Below are 14269 nucleotides of genomic sequence, written 5' to 3' on the forward strand. Positions count from 1 at the left end.
GGTGCCTACATGCCATGAAAGTATGAAGTTAATCATTGCAGGCTAAGCAAAGTTTTACTTTAGCCTTGAAATGCACAAATTGAAAAAAGTTGCTCCTCCAAAGACCAGATCTAAACGTTCTTTTGCTGTCCCTTATGCTCTTTGAAACAGATTAGATACGTTCAGATTCAAGCACTAGAACGGCTTTCAGCAGGCTAGCAGACAGTTTCTTGTTAGTAATTGGGTGAAATCTACATTAAAAACCACCCAAACAGCTGTTTACTTGGCAGCATCAATTTTAACAGGGCTGTCTGTGGAAGGTTGTCAGTGTAGTCAGTTTAAATACAATCTACAAGGGCAAAGAGCTAGCTAACTGGCTCATTGTACCATAACATTTAAGGCACTGAGACATGAGGAAAATGTAAGCTGTCTTTTTTATAGCACCTGCAATGCATTAAGGGTTTGCTACCTACACAGAATTATTCTTTGCCGTTTCATACTTCATTGAGATTCTTCATGTATGAATGCTTGCGAATGTCTCTGAAGATGGCACATACCTAGAAAAGGTCAACAAGTTCACAAGGAATAATTTATATAATGAATTTAGCCTCTCTTTCTGTACATGTGAGCTGATTGCAGCAATCATTTTTTAAAATGAATTTAGCCTCTTTTTCTGTACACGGGCATTGATAAAAGCATAGATAGTTTAAGGGACTGTGTTGTGATAGTATCAGTACTGGTGATCAAATCTTTATTTTTCATGACCACTGTTTCTTGTTATCTGAGGAACTGCTATGAGTGACAAATGAACTAGCTGAATAGAAAGCACTGTGAGAACTGGGAAAATACAATTCACATATCCATCCTGGAATTCCATTAGATAATATTATTGAGGAAGTTGGCCACCCAAATACTAGTGGCTGGACTTTTAACAGTTTGATACAGTTCCTACCACATAACACTAGTCTAGACATGCAGTTCTCTTCTCAATATCTACGGGTTCCACACAAATCTCTCTTAATCTCTCTCATTCACAGATAAAGATACAGGCAGAAACATACTAAAAACTGTACACATAGTGAGATTGGGAGTGGGTTTTAGGCATGTGCATTCTGCACAACTCTACTAACAGTCCATCTCACAATATGGAGGTAATATCTGAAGCATCAGTTCCATTTGAAAATAAGATCACCCCAACCCTACCAACAGAAATGTAGGAAGGGTTGAGCTTATGAGGCCAGGGAGATGCCATATTCAAATAAACATTGTTTATTGGGAAACATTGTTCTTCCCAATTTGGACACTTAATGAAGGATGAAGGGGAGTCAACCACCCTAAGAATTGTGCTTGATCTCACCTTACATACAGAGTTATGAGAATAGAGTAAGTATTATCTGAAGATGCCCACATAGAATGAGATGATTGGCATGCCACCATTTTTCTGAAGTTCATCTGTTTTCTCCTTTAATTGCAGAAATTTCCAGTGGAGGGAAAACCACACCTGCAGAGACTCCATTTGTTTTATCTCAACATCTAGCATCACTTCAGATGCTAGATGGAACTGATTGTGATTTGTTGTTGGGTAGCCATTTTGACCCAAGAAGATTGTAAAGAAGTCTGGCAATGCAAGTGGTTCCCTTTTTCTAATCAAGTTAGTTAAAATGTAGATTAGAAATTGCATTTACAGTGGTACCTCAGGTTAAGTACTTAATTCGTTCCGGAGGTCCGTTCTTAACCTGAAACTGTTCTTAACCTGAAGCACCACTTTAGCTAATGGGGCCTCCTGCCGCCGCCACGCCGCCGGAGCACAATTTCTGTTCTCATCCTGAAGCAAAGTTCTTAACCCGAGGTACTATTTCTGGGTTAGCAGAGACTGTAAGCTGAAGTGTATGTAACCCGAGGTACCACTGTACCTCCAGTTATGTAACCCTCTGGTTACGTAAACTTTGGGATGCGAAAACGGCAAACCCGGAAGTATTTTACCGGGTTTGCCGTGTGTGCATTTGCGGAAGCGGTTCTCAAGTTGCAGAAACCTCGGGATCCCACTGGACCTCCAGAACGGATCCCGTCCGCAACTGGAGGTACCACTGTAATCGCTTTCAGTTTCACAAAGCGATTCATTTAAGAAAAATAGACAGGGGTCAGCAAACTTTTTCAGCAGGGGCCTCAGACCTTGTGGGGGGCTGGACTATTTTTTTGGGGGGGGGACAAACGAATTCCTATGCCCCACAAATAACCCAGAGATGCATTTTAAATAAAAGCACACATTCTACTCATGTAAAAACACCAGGCAGGCCCCACAAATAACCCAGAGATGCATTTTAAATAAAAGGAAGCATTCTACTCATGTAAAAACACGCTGATTCCCGGACCGTCCGTGGGCCGGATTTAGAGGGGGATTTGGTCAGATCCAGCCCCCGGGCCTTAGTTTGCCTACCCATGAAATAGAATACCCAGAACGGGAACTGAACAAAGACTATCTAAAAGGGTAATTTCCATTAAAGAGGAGGGATAACAGAATGTTTGCCAGGCTAGGATGACTCATGAGGGTAAACACTATGCTTAGCAGTACTGCTAGGGCATCACTATCAGACACCAATGGTGGCTCTGAAGGAGACCTTGCCTCAAGCAGCTTGTACCATAAGAATATAAGCAATCCATCACAGCTACTCAATTAGGTAGAATGCTGCATTTTCTAGATTCTTTGTGCTACACCATGGACTTATTGACTAAAAAAGAAAGGAGCGCTTTACTTTATAAGAGAAGGCTGAATATGCAGCATGGCCTGTCAGTATTCTCCATCATACGCTACACTTTTGCAATAGTTTCTGCTTTAGGAGAATGCTATCTGGTATCAAAAGCACAGACCTCTGGTGTGCAACAAAATAAAAAGGCAAACAAGAAAATAATGAAGAAAAATAAGAGGGTAAGGCACTCAGAAACCAGGAGGGAAAACAAAAACAACCCTCTAGTGGAATGCGGTATGTCTCTCCCCCCACACCCCAACCGAGCCATTCATTCAATGCTTCTCTTCCCATCTTTTTTGTTTTAAATATAAATACACCAAGTCCAAACAACTCTAAATTTAGTGCCAGGTTTTGTTTTGTTTTTGTTGCTCACAGACCAGCAACTATGAGGCTAGAAGGGCAAAAGTTAGATTCATTTAAGATTTATTCTGCTGCACTCCAAGAGGTGAAAAAAAGGTGAAGACAAGTCAAGAAAAGGGAATGTTTATAGCAAACACATTCTCACAAGGGTTAGAAAATTCTGCAGCGCATTTGCCTTTTTGTACAGGAAGTCTCATGGGCAAAAGGGAATGGCCTATAGCAGGATTAGACAAGAAAATAAATGATAGCTGTTGAAGATTACAAGAGCTTTAGATATGAAAACACACACACACAAAGCTAACTTTTGCAATACTGCTTCTTCCAAGTATAGATAGACCAAACTAAATCTTCTTCAAGGTTTAGCAGCACATGCAATTTTAAAATTGATATATTTCTCACTTGCCACATACTACTTATGAACAAGGAAAAGGTCTATCAGGGGTCAAATTAAAATTATTACTAACCAACCAAAAATAAATAAAATGAGTTTGATCTTCACCATGGTCAGTGAAGTCTGTTGGTAGAATAAAGATTTTATGCTGCCGCCTTTCAGTTGCAGCTCCTTGTGCAACCTGAAGAGCTGTTTGAGGCCTGAAAGTTGTGTATTGTTTAACGACTCTTTGAGGTAAAGGGAGCTGGCAATAGAGATGTCAAGTTCATCCTCAGCAGCCATGGGCCCACAAGTTGGCAAATCTATTCAGGGTATGGGACAACACCAGGGTGTTGTATTATACCTATGTAAGGTACCAGTGGAGGGAACATCTTGAACCAGGACCTCCAATAGCCAGTCTACAGTGCTTTCACTCCTGCATCACCAGTACTCTGGACCAACACATGGTCAGCAGTCCAAGCAACAAAGGAAAGAGTGGCCTCATGGCTGCAGCTCCATCCTGAGGGCAGTCAACTAACTTTCCAGGTTTGAATACAGTGAGATGACTCCTTAAACTGATCAGGACATGTCAGATTCTAAAAAACTCATTGCGGTCAAGTTAGTTTGAGTAATGTATTCTTGATCCTGGCATCTACCAGTCCATGTAGACATTTACTGAGCTAGATGGACGATGGTTTCCTGTATCTACCTGTGCCTTCACAACACCATAGTTTATATTGGGAAAAATACTTCAAGAAGCACAGCTGTGCTAAGGAAGGGGATCTACTGCAATTTAATTCTAATATCCTTTTAGAAAATAGAATGAAGTCAGAGATCTTGAGCAGATTTCTTGTTCCCTTTTTGCCTATACTCTCTGTTAATAGCTCTCAATAACTCAGAAGAAACTTCCTTACTGTAGAAAAGAAAAATAAATATATTATTCGGAGTAAACTTTGATTTTGGGCCCATACAATAAAATTGGTGTCTCTCCCCCCCCCCCCCATCTCGATCCACACTACTGATATACTAAAAGCAACAAACAATTACTGCAGGGGACACAAGAAAGTAGAACACATCTGCTAATACCCTATAATAACCAAAATAAGTGTGATTTAGCAACTCCACGGGACTGGGGTTTATATCCCACTTGGAAATTTCCAAGCATAGCGGTGGTACAAAGCCATGCTCTTGCTGTGCAGAAACTTGTGTATTTTATTATATATTGAAACCTAGCTTTATCACAATTTCTATATTGCTTGTTTTAGCACCTTTTAATAAAAAATATGGTTTTTAATTTGATTGAATTGATAAGGATTAGGAATCAAATTAAAGGGGGAAAAGAGCTTTTCCCCATATTATGTATGTCATTTTATCATTGCTGAACATGCAATCTGGATCCACAGAACGTGCTCTCAGTAACTTAAAATTTGGTTCAGAGCTTTCTTTTCACCACCCCATCCCACCTGAAATATTTTCAGACAAAGAAGGAAAGCATGTGATGACACGCTGAATTATTATATATTAGTAACCATATAATAGGGACGCGGGTAGCGCTGTGGGTTAAACCACAGAGCCTAGGACTTGCCAATCAGAAGGTCAGCAGTTTGAATCCCCGAGAAGGGGTGAGCTCCCGTTGCTCGGTCCCTGCTCCTGCCAACCTAGCAGTTCGAAAGCATGTCAAAGTGCAAATAGATAAATAGGTAACGCTCCGGCGAGAAGGTAAATGGGGTTTCCGTACGCTGCTCTGGTTCGCCAGAAGCGGCTTAGTCATGCTGGCCACATGACCCGGAAGCTGTACGCCGGCTCCCTCGGCCAATAAAGCGAGATGAGTGCCGCAACCCCAGAGTTGGTCACGACTGGACCTAATGGTCAGGGGTCCCTTTACCTTAACCATACAATAGTTGTCAATGTCAGTTCCTCAGCAACAGTTATACAGCAACAGCTATACTGATTCCCTTTAGCTTCTAGAATAAAGACAGACAATCAAATCAAATCAATCAATCAATCAATCAATCAATCATTTCTCATGCCTAAGATAGAGGTCAATGATCTACTAGTAAATTTCTGTCTTAACATATTTAAATGTTAAAGATGACAGCATTCTTTGCTGTCAATTCAAAACATATTAATTGATATATTTTTTCAGAACAACATTTAATTGCAGTAGTTTATTTCTATCTCATCTCAGACATGTTGAGTCCCAAAACTGGGATGTGTGTCTTCCTGGCAGTGCTCCCGTGCAAGTCATATGACCCGCACTTTTTGTGGGCCATGCTCTCACGCAAGAGCATGACACCTGAAAACATGTGCTTTGGGGCGCTGCACAAGATCACGGCCCCAAAAAACTGGTTTTCTGGTGTGACAGCTCAGCGCAAAACTGTGTGAGATCACGACATGCAAAAGGACTGCCACACTCTTGCATAAAAAATTGAATGTCCCAGTTTTTCCAGTACACTTGTGGGGTATGCCATATAAAATCCATGTATGTATGACCTATAAAATTCTTAGCTGTATTTACAAAGACATATATGTATTTGATCATCACTCTTCAAGCATTCAGCTTGTTCTTAGACTGAAGATTCAGCTAGATAAGATTATAGGAGAGCTAGAATCAGTGACATGACTCTGTCCACCACCCCATGCCTATTCTTTGCAGGGTAAAGACAGCCATGCTTCATGCCGTTCCCTTGGAGAATAAAAAGAACTAGGTGTAGGTTACATAAAGCATCAATTGACAAAACTTAAGGCTTCATCTAATGTGCAGTGTCAAAACACTCTCCAACACACGCACGCATGCACACACACATACACACACACGTGTGTCTCAACCTGGCTGCTTGTTTAAAACCAGAATCTTCAAGTGGAATTATGGTTTGTAAAACAAGAGAGCTGGAGGATAAGAGGAATATTGAGACCCTGGTGACTCCTTCAGATAATATGGAAGTCCAAAACCATATCACTTTTCTTGATACTAGTGGGTCCTTTCCTCTCGGCCCATATGCTAGGACTACAACTCGCCATTTGCGGTGAAGGTTATTTTGCATGAAAGGGATAGCATTTGAGAGAGTGATCTGGCCTGAGAGGCATAAAAGTCTTTAATTCACCCTCACAATAGTTTATCAAGTTGCTCATCTGGAGCTTTTCTCACTGCCCAAGCCAATCATGTTCTGTGTGTTCCTTGTCCAGGACAGAATACCATCTCTAGCCAGTGCTAGACTCGAGGGGGTGCAAAATTGAGAAGAGCTACAACTGAGAAGATCCAATTCGGGGCACCAGATTTTGGCCCCGCTCAGGGCACCATACTACCAAAGATTACCAAAGTCTGCCCCTCCTCTAGTACTATGCAATTTCCTTTTCCCAGTCCCTCTTACTGGTTTCCTTTGACTGTCTACCTGGTTGCAACTCTGGATACTGCTGATCTTGGTTTTGCTTTGAGCCAGTCATATTGATAAAAAAGACTCTTTCTGAGCCTGATTTCCATCAGTTATACCCGTTTTTTCTTCCTGCTTGCTTCCCTTCATAAATCTTATCCGATGCCTGAAGCCTGAGTGCTTTACATTTTCTCTGGTGCTTTGATTCTGTAAAGATGTGGGGCTTAAGCATGGCATACATTTTGTATCAATACAAATTACCCAGAATACTTCAATCAAAACCTGGTTTCATTCCAGCTTTTAATTATTTGCCCAGGTATTTTTAACCACTTTGACAATATTTATGCAAAGTACTTGCAGGAAAATTTAAACTGCAGTGCCATGTATGCTGCATAAAAATATGTCTGAGCATATTCAATAAAAAGGTGGCACTCTGCTTTTTGGACATCTCTTACGAAAAGCAGAAAAGCAGCAAGTTGCAGCATATAAAGTTATATGTAATGTAACTTTAAATTGCTGTTCTGATATTACACTGGACTGTCACAGTAATTTCATTTCTCCATTCCAAGTAACTTGTAGGCACCTTTGTTGGTACAGAATATAGCTTTATGTCATTTTTTTAAAACCCTCTCATTTCATGCAGAAAATGTCAATAAATATAATAGGATTTTCATTCATTTTTAAACCATATTTGAAATGCGTGCAGTAAAAGGGGTATAATAATAAGAGAGATTAGCTGCTTATTTTTCAGATCATACCTAATAGTCTGTGTTATCATTTTCAGTCATAGTTCACCAGAGCTAAATAATAATAAAATAATAAAACTGGGCACTTTTGCATGTAATTAGACTTCAGGAACAAAGTTGGTAAACTCTGTGTTGTGTTAAGCATAACACAGATAAATCCTTGTGGGCAAGATGAAACAATTTAACAAAATTAAATGGAAGGTAATACTTTGTAAAGGTATATAAAGGCTACCATGATTTAACACTGTGAAAAAATGTGTTTCAGTTGTGGAAGAACATACCACAGTGCAAATTGTCTCATTCTGCCTGAAACTGAGGACAAACATGGAATATTTTATGCATTGAAGCTTAACGCTTTGTAAATTATGCCAGGAAGTCAGGCAGTTCAATACCTCTCATTTAAGTATGGATGGCACTGTTGCAAATTGTGGCAGAGTCATTTATTTTCAGGAGCAGTGGGGAAAATATTTAAAGAATATTGTGCATATTCTTTGAAGGGGGGAAACACACAGAGACTGTGTAAGTCTTCATAATGTAGCAAAAAAGCTGATTATCATTTTCTCCCAGGCCTGTCATTAGCAATGCCTCTGCCGCATAGCCCATGTCAGAAAGAAGGTTCACTGTAAAAAAAGAAGAAGGATGAATTATCTTCTAAAACTAGACTAACCCAGACCCATAGTCGCAGTCATTTTTTAAGAAAGGTGTGGGGGTTTTTTTGGTATGGAGGTGGGGTGTGTTGTATAGAATCTTGTTCAAATTAAACTGAACTGGTGAAGCAGACCAGGAAAGAAATCTTGTGGTCATGAATGGAAAAAGAAAAACATCAACCCAGTTGTGTGGCAACTGTTCATTTGAAAGAATAGAAAAACTTGGTAAACTGATACCTAAGTACACACATGGAGTTACTGGATTGTGGCCAATATTCTTGAATAGCAGTACAGTACCACTATACTGCACCGAGGCCCTAAACAGCCTCGGTCCAGTATACCTGAAGGAGTGTTTCCAACCCCATCGTTCTGCCCAGACACTGAGGTCCAGCACCGAGGGCCTTCTGGCGGTTCCCTCACTGAGAGAAGCGAAGTTACAGGGAACCAGGCAGAGGGCCTTCTTGGTAGTGGTGCCCCCCTGTGGAACACCCTCCCACCAAGATCTAGGAGTCTTGGTTGACCACAAACTTGACATGAGCCAACAGTGTGACACGGCAGCTAAAAAAGCCAATGCAATTCTGGGCTGCATCAATAGGAGTATAGCATCTAGATCAAGGGAAGTAATAGTGCCACTGTATTCTGCTCTGGTCAGACCTCACCTGGAGTACTGTGTCCAGTTCTGGGCACCACAATTCAAGAAGGACACTGACAAACTGGAACGTGTCCAGAGGAGGGCAACCAAAATGGTCAAAGGCCTGGAAACGATGCCTTATGAGGAACGGCTAAGGGAGCTGGGCATGTTTAGCCTGGAGAAGAGGAGGTTAAGGGGTGATATGATAGCCATGTTCAAATATATAAAAGGATGTCACGTAGAGGAGGGAGAAAGGTTGTTTTCTGCTGCTCCAGAGAAGCGGACACGGAGCAATGGTTCCAAACTACAAGAAAAAAGATTCCACCTAAACATTAGGAGGAACTTCCTGACAGTGAGAGCTGTTCGACAGTGGAATTTGCTGCCAAGGAGTGTGGTGGAGTCTCCTTCTTTGGAGGTCTTTAAGCAGAGGCTTGACGACCATATGTCAGGAGTACTCTGATGGTGTTTCCTGCTTGGCAGGGGGTTGGACTCGATGGCCCTTGTGGTCTCTTCCAACTCTATGATTCTATGATTCTATTCTATGATTCTATGAACATGAAATTTATTATGGTCAGAGACCAGCTTGTGAAACACAAATGGAACTACAATCCCAAAAGCAAAACAAACATTTAAAACAATATATAACAATGAATTCTAAGTTTAAAAATGTGGTAGGCATATAAACACATAAAAACTTTAAGATAGACTACCATAGAGAAATGACCCAGAGTCACCCGTGGATCCGAGTTTGGCAATTTTCTTAACAAACTATATTGAATCAGGGGATGGTCTGTGCCTACAGATCTGTGAGTGTTGGAAGATGGAAGACTTATCAGGCAGTCTGAAACTTAAGACAGATATTTCTGGTCACTGTCTCTTCTTGTCTGTGCCAACAGAAATTGTCTGACTACTGGGGGCAGAGCCTGAGTGGTGGACTGGAGGCCCAAGCGCAAAGCCATCTGCCCGAGAAGTGGCAAATGGACTTATTGGGGTAATTGCATATAGTTTACATGTTTCTCCATCAGGCAACTTATAGTCTCGCTGTTGTCTTCTCACTCATCCACTTAAATGTTAAGCGTAAGTATTTATGTATAGATCAGCAGTTTATGAATCACAGCCATAGAAATCAATTGGCAAAGTAGCAAATCCTACCATTTATTCAAATATACCCTCTGACATTGCTTCAAGTCAAAAATAACAGATGTTAGTAAGACTCCCACATGTGCATTGCTTCTCTTACCATATTATAGGCCTATAAAGGATTTTTTCTGCATATTTCTTTACATATTTAATACGTGTTGTTAGAAAATGCTCTGAAAACCCAGCATTTTTGCAACTATAACTGGCATAGCGTATACCTTATGGAGGTATTAACATCTGAGGCATCTACAGGCTGGAGCTACATCTGACATATGAGAACAGGATACTGGTGAAAACATTCCCATATCTACTTATCCCAGTCTTCCCCACAATTTAAAGAAATGCTCACGCTTGTGCCCACTACATCTCAACAGATGTGACTTGTGGGGCAGAGAGACTTGCAACATGATGTTAGGAGAGGGTGTTCCCACACATTTCAGGAAAGAGGAACATTAAGCATGAAGGTATTATTTTCAGCAGGATCCCACATATTTCCTTTAGTCATGTCCTCTGAGTTACATGTTAGTGCTACCCAGCATAGACATATAAGGAAAGGGATCAGAGCCATGTGTGCCACTGTGACTCCAGAAATAAAATCAGAGGTGCTAGTAATGGAAAGATGAAGAAAGATGAAGTGGAATGGAGTGAAGACTTATTCACTCCAGTTCACCGCTCAGGCTCTGCCCCCTAGTAGTCAGACAATTTCTGTTGGCACAGACAAGAAGAGACAGTGACCAGAAATATCTGTCTTAAGTTTCAGACTGCATAATAAGTCTTCCATCTTGCAACACTCACAGCTGTTACATTAGTAATATATTAGGATCCACTACAATGGAGACTGCTACACATGTGTATTGTTTAACAATTCTTCTTTAGCTATTGCAGCTCTGACTCTGAGCATCTCAGGCACTTTGCTTCAATGAAAATTCTGTAGACATTTCTTCTTTTGTTGCTGTATTTTAACATAAAACCTCAAGTGCAAATCCTGTGGGAAGTGTGAACTAAGGCACAAAATGCCAAATTATTATGTATTGGAACATTAAACACAGATAAAAATATTTAACTATGAAACCTCTGTACCTATTCCCCAGCTGTCAAAACCTTCCTTTTGTAATAATATTGCTACTACTGAATAAAAGCCTACATTAATTCTAGAAAGTGTTTGGGCTGGGGAACAGCTACTGCAAAGTCACTTCCAGGTGTTGTGACTATATTGCATTGTCAGGTAGTATATAGGAAGACTGAATTAACTGTTGTGGATCATCATGGGTTTCAGCGCCTCTAATGCATATCATGTTTGGGCCAGGGATGTATCCAAATTCTAGCCATTTTTATGTACACCAGCACAGTATTTATTCCTTGGCTGTCAGAAGAGTGCTTGAGACTGTATAACAGGACTGGGGAACCTGCAGCCCTCTGGATTTTGTTGGACTCCAAATCCCATCAGCCCCAACTAGCATGGCCAATGGTCAGGGATAATGGGAGCTGTAGTTCAGCAGCACTGAGCGAGCCAACGTTTTCCCAGCCCTGCTGTTTAGCCTATACCCATAACCACTAGATTAGTATACACTATTGTTAGTCAAGGGCAGTAGGATGGAGCATTGTGGACCGTTTGCTAGGGTTGTGAATATGAAGGACAGGTTGCCACTGCCATTAAAAAAGATGACAGTGGCTTCTTATAAAGTCATCATTTGCAAAGATGACAACTTCTCTTTTTAGGAAAGATGGCTTGAATATATGGTAGCAGAGTAGGCTCAATCATTTCTAGATGTGGCATCTTTTTTCTAACTATTTCAATCAGGGTTTCAGTCTGCTAAGGAGACCAAGACTGCTTTAAGCTTTCTGTAGATTTTGACATGAACATGGCAGGGAAACAATTTTAAGGTTTAAAGCTGCATTTCCTCATAGGTAACCTTTCATGACTCACATGGTAGTGGTGGACAGCTAAAAGTGGGTAGGAACAAAGTGACACTCCATTCGTATCTATGGATCCATATACACCACATTTACGTACAGTGGTGCCCCGCAAGACGAATGCCTCGCAAGACGGAAAACCCGCTAGACGAAAGGGTTTTCCGTTTTGGAGGTGCTTTGCAAAACGAATTTCCTATGGGCTTGCTTCGCAAGACGAAAATGTCTTGCGAGTTCCTGCGGGTTTTTTTCCCTTCCCCCCTTTTTCTAAGCCGCTAAGCCGCTTATCTGCTTATCCGCTAAGCCGACAAGTCGCTAAAAGCCGCTAAAAGCCGCTAATCGCGCTAATCCGCTAAGCCATCAATGGGCTTGCTTCGCAAGATGAAAAAACCGCTAGACGAAGAGACTCGTGGAACGGATTAATTTCGTCTTGCGAGGCACCACTGTACAACTATTCACACACACAGCGGGTGGTGCTGCGGTCTAAACCACTGAGCCTCTTGGGATTGCCGATCAGAAGGTTGGCGGTTTGAACCCCTGCAACGGGATGAGCTCCTGTTGCTCGGTCCCAGCTCCTGCCAACTTAGCAGTTTGAAAGCACATCAAAGTGCAAGTAGATAAATAGGTACCGCTCCGGCAGGAAGGTAAACGGTGTTTCCGTGTGCTGCTCTGGTTTCGATGTTCCGTTGCACCAGAAGCGGCTTAGTCATGCTGGCCACATGACCCGGAAATACTGTCCACATGACCCGGAAAAACTGTCTGCTGGACAAATGCCGGCTCCCTTGGCCTGTGAAGTGAGATGAGCACCGCAAACCCAGAGTCGTCTGCGACTGGACTTAACTGTCAGGGGTCCTTTACCCCTTCACACACACGCGCACATATACACTATATTCATCTAACCATCCACCCACACTCATACATTTATCTTCCAGCTATACAGTCTTTTAAACCTCATCTCTCTCTTTCTTTCTCCCCTAATTTCTCCCCTTATCTCTTTTCCCCTACTCCTTTTATCTCCCATGGCAATTAGGCTTAGGAAAAAATTCCATTCACATGAATAAAACCGTCAGTGCAATTGCTCAAAGTCCATACAATTGTTTCCCTGTGAAGGTTAGGATGAGCCTTTTCCTGGTGGTTTTCTTTAGGGGCTGCAAGGCCTCTGGTCCTGGACAGCTTATGGCAGAGGCACCAGGTTGCTCCCAAGATTGGGGTGGGGGGCATGCTGCGTGTGTGTAATGTCATGTGTGTCACACACCTGTACTGACGCATGCGCGATGTGTGTGCAACGGAGGAAGCTGAGCACTGGACGGCCTGCAACACATAAAGCATGTCGTGCACACAGATCCACCTCATGATTGAAGGGGCCTGGGCCCCTTAAAACAAATATTGAGGTGCTGAGGTCCCCTCCCCTAGAGTTGGTGCACCTGGCCTATGGGAGGTGACGTGAGCTGCTGATTTGAGTTGTTGTTCACTGCCAAATTTCTTTTGGCTCATTGTTATTATGGTTTCATTGCATTCTGGTATGAACCTAGGCAATGCAGTATATCAACATTTTAATTAAATATTTATGAAGATCAAAGGAAAGAATATATATCGGTTGCACTTGTTCCACTATTCCATTGACACAGATGCACAATACTTGTACAAAGGCCTTTCATATAGCATGCAGAATGGATGATATGTCTGTATGTAGTATGCACATATTCGGCTGGGGTGTATGTTCTATTTTGACATTTCCCTCCTGGTCTACACATATTCATCACTAACAACTACGTGAAAATTCAACATTAAATACAAAAATAAAAATGTATGTGGATGACATTTGCTCACTGCAAAGCACCTGAGAGGTATTAATGTTCAGGATTTCAATTAGAGGTGGGTGAACTTGCTTAGCTAAAGTAAAAAGCAGCATGAACATCTGGCCATTCTCTCAAAATGAAGTTAAGTATGCTTTTATTTGGCAAGAGAGGAGAAGTTCAGATCCAGATCAGGTTTCAGGCTATATTTTGGTTTCCGGGCAAATCTTATTTAAGCTTCTAGTTCAGATTAGATGAGTGACTTTTCAAAAGCAGCCTTACGCTGAAGAAAACTCACAACTTCATTTGTTCTTCTGTAATCTATTTTAACTTGGAACCCCCTTTGCCTAATTTTGGTAGTGCGAAGCTGAAAAATAGATTTCTTTCAATTTTAAATCCCTGTCAGAATGAAAATAATACAATCATATTTGAAAACAATTCTTCACATTCCACACTTAATTGTAAAACAGCATAATGAAAGAGAAGGGCTGAAAGCTGCCACTGAAACAAGAACATACTTTATATTAGAGAACAAACCCTCATGTGTAGCAGTGTTGCATTCTTCAAAAAT

The 14269-nt window shown here is 41.3% G+C and overlaps 1 protein-coding gene across 19 annotated transcripts in view; it reads right to left on the reverse strand.

Annotated features, from left to right (window-relative positions):
- TENM3 (teneurin transmembrane protein 3) overlaps positions 1-14269 on the reverse strand; it is a 1299256-nt gene that overhangs the window by 928970 nt on the left and 356017 nt on the right. The gene's annotated exons all lie outside the window — the stretch shown is intronic.

The sequence above is a fragment of the Podarcis erhardii genome (assembly GCF_964252035.2).
Source record: "Podarcis erhardii genome assembly, chromosome: 9".
Classification (NCBI taxonomy): Eukaryota; Metazoa; Chordata; class Lepidosauria; order Squamata; family Lacertidae; genus Podarcis; species Podarcis erhardii.